We start from the raw sequence: 3618 nt of genomic DNA on the forward strand, positions 1-3618 counted from the left end.
CCTTCGCATAGAGTTGATCAGGCTGTTGATTGTGACCTGTTGAATATTGTCCCACTCCTCTTCAATGGCTGTGTGAAGTTGCTGGATATTGGCGGGAACTGGAACACGCTGGTGTACACGTCAACCCAGAGCATCCCAAACATTTAAGTCATTTAGCAGACGCTCTTATCCAGAGCGACTTACAAATTGGAAAGTTCATACATATTCATCCTGGTCCCCCCGTGGGGAATGAACCCACAACCCTGGCGTTGCAAGCGCCATGCTCTACCAACTGAGCCACACGGGACCAATGGGTGACATGTCTGGTTTGTATGCAGGCCATGGAAGAACTGGGACGTTTTCAGCTTCCAGGAATTGTGTACAGATCCTTGTCACATGGGGCTGTGAATTATCATGCTTAACATGAGGTGATGGCGGCGGATGAATGCCAGGACAATGGGCCTCAGGATCTCGTCAAATTGCCATCGATAAAATGCAATTGTGTTCATTGTCCGCAGCTTACGCCTGCCCATACCATAACCCCACCGCCACCGCCACCATGGGGCACGCTGTTCACAGCGTTGACATTAGCAAACCGCACGCCCACATGACGCAATAAACATTGTCTGCCATCTGCCCGTTACAGATGAAATCAGGATTCATCCCTGAAGAGCACACTTCTCCAGTGTGCCAGTGGCCATCTAAGGTGAGTATTTGCTCACTGAAGTCGGTTACGACGCCGAACTGCAGTCAGGTCAAGACCCTGGTGCGGACGACAAGCACGCCGATGAGCTTCCCTGAGACGGTTTCTGACAGTTTGTGCAAAATTCTTTGTTTGTGCAAACTCACAGTTTCATCGGCTGTTCTCAGACGATCCCGCTGGTGAAGAAGCTGGATGTGGAGGTCCTGGGCTGATGTGGTTACACGTGGTCTGTGGTTTTGTGGCCAGTTGGACGTACTGCCAAATTCTCTAAAACTGCATTGGAGGCAGCTTATGGAAGAGAAATTAACATTCAATTCTCTGGCAACAGCTCTGGTGGACATTCCTGCAGTCAGCATGCCAAATGCACTCTGCCTCAAAACATCTTTGGCATTGTGCTTTGTGACAAAACTGCACATTTTAGAATGCCGTTTTAGAATGGAACATTTTATTTCAGCTCATGAAACACTTTACATGTTGCATTTATATTTTTGTTCAGTATACTTTAACGGAGACATTGGACTCAAACAGCATTTGTGTCAGTGTTAATAAATTATAATATTAATCACTGGGAAATGTCCATAACTCTAATGATTAAAGGAAGTGATTAAGCCGAGGCATTTGTGATGATGAAAAAAGCCATGCACATACTTCAGTGCATTGGCTTGGATCTGTGTGACCGCAGTCCCATTGAGGTGCTGATTGTAAGAGGATTTCTTTCTTTTGTTAATGTAATCGAATCAAAAGTGCCCATAGAGTCACGCAATGTGAAGCCATGCCCCTCCATGCCCCATCCTTTAATGGAAAAGTCCCAAGGTCCGACCAAACTCTGATGTCACCCCATTCAAGTTGAAATGTAAAATGGTTACGTCAGGGGAAGGATAAGGGTTAGGTTAGGGGTTAGGGTTTCAGGGTTAGGGTTGGGGTTTAGGCTAATAGGGTAGGGTTTAGGTTATGATGTCCCAAGGATCCCGGATAGCACTAAACCTCCCTTAAAGATGCACTATTTACGACCTTTTCCTGTTGAAAAAAAAAGTACAGTTTTGAGCAAAATAGTGTTTCATGGAGTAGGCCATTCAAGGAGTTGGTCTGATGGTGCACTCCCCTCTGCTTGAGGATCAATAGAGGAGCGGTCAAAGGCACTGCATCTCGGTGCTTGAGGCGTCACTACAGACACCCTGGTTCGGATCCAGGCTGTATCACAAACGGCCATGATTGGGAGTCCCATAGGGTGGCGCACAATTGGCCCAGCGTTGTCCGGGTTTGGCCGGTGTAGGCCGTCATTGTAAATAAGAATTGGTTCTTAACTGACTTGCCTAGTTAAATAAAGGTTAAATAAAAAAATTAAGGAAAAATTAGGAAAGGCCCACCCCCAACTTGTGCTACTATGTCATGAAGATACCGGGACCACCTATTGACATGTGCTTTTGTTAAGTAAATCAGGTGATAAATATTTTTTTTTAACAGTTTTATTGTCACATACACTGGATAGGTGCAGTGAAATTGGTTGTTTTACAGGGTCAGCCATAGTAGTTCTGCGCCCCTGGAGCAAATTAGGTGCTAGTTAAGTGCTCAATGGGAAATCAACAGATTTTTTCACCTTGTCAGCTCAGGTATTCGATCCAGCGACCTTTCGGTTACTAGCCCAACACGCTAACCGCTAGGCTACCTGCTGCCCTGAGGCAAATTAGCTAAAAAAGAGACTTTCGAGGTTCCTAAATGTTATTGCTGTGCAGTGTCCTGTCTGGACAGAGTTATGTAAAGCCATGTTGACTACACCTCAGCAGCTCAACCTCAAGGCTCTACCTGGAAGTGATCAATATCTGAACCACAGGACACATTTCACCTGTAGGATGATGGGAGGGCAGATAATACGTTTGGATTAGTTATGAGAGCATTTGTCTTACTACCGTGTTCCATTCTGGGTGGGATGGAAATCAGTCAATGTTCACTACTGATATCATAGAGCCAAGACAAATGCCATGGAAGACCGTTATGAGGAAAGATTTGCTTATACCCTCGGCATCTGCTGTAATCATGTCAAACCTATTTAAACTTTGTCTGATAGAAACAAATAAATCATGACAGCAACTTGTTGTAAGCAACCTATTATTCTTCAGCAGGAAGTGTATGTCTGATAAAACTAATACATCACAGCAGTTTGTATGCACAATTTATTTCACTCATCCCTTCAATTCACATTCCTATAGTGTATTTCTATTTATTAGGGATCCCCATTAGCTGCTGCCAAGGCAACATCTACTCTTCCTGGGGTCCAAACACGTTAAAGCCCTTACATTACATGTAAAACAAAAGATTAAACAGTACATCATATAACATTGTTCCATCACTACATATATACAATACAAAATGTACAATACAAAAATGTAAAAATACCACCATACAACAATATTACAGTGTATGCGTATGTGTGTCTCTTCACAGTCCTCGCTAGTAGGAAGCGCCTAGTATACATGCCTTATGAATATGTTGAAAGACTCTGTGTATTGTTCCACTGCTATGATGAGACATAGGGTGTGACATTTCAGCTAAACAGAGCTTGAGAAGGCAAGCCAGCCTGTCTGAATAAATGACAGTACGTTACATTAGGAAATGGGAGAAACTGTTTCTGGACTGAAGGAACTGAAGGAAAGCATCAAAGGTTTACATGAGTGAATATGCAGAGGGGGACTGGGTGATTTGTTTGATTTGTAGCCCCCAGATATTTGAATGGATACTTATGGTGCACAGTCTTATATAATGAGAAAAGAGAGAAAAGGGAGAAACATAAATGGAGAGAGAGAGAGAGAGAGAGCTTCACAAGAGAGATGTTGTGAAAGAGAGAGAGAGAGAGATCTATGGTTAAAGTGCTTTAGTGAAAGTGTTGTATGATGCATTAGGTTGTTCATATGGACTGAGCTTCTCTCTCTGTCCCAGGC

The sequence above is a fragment of the Salvelinus sp. IW2-2015 genome, linkage group LG20, assembly GCF_002910315.2.
Source record: "Salvelinus sp. IW2-2015 linkage group LG20, ASM291031v2, whole genome shotgun sequence".
Classification (NCBI taxonomy): Eukaryota; Metazoa; Chordata; class Actinopteri; order Salmoniformes; family Salmonidae; genus Salvelinus; species Salvelinus sp. IW2-2015.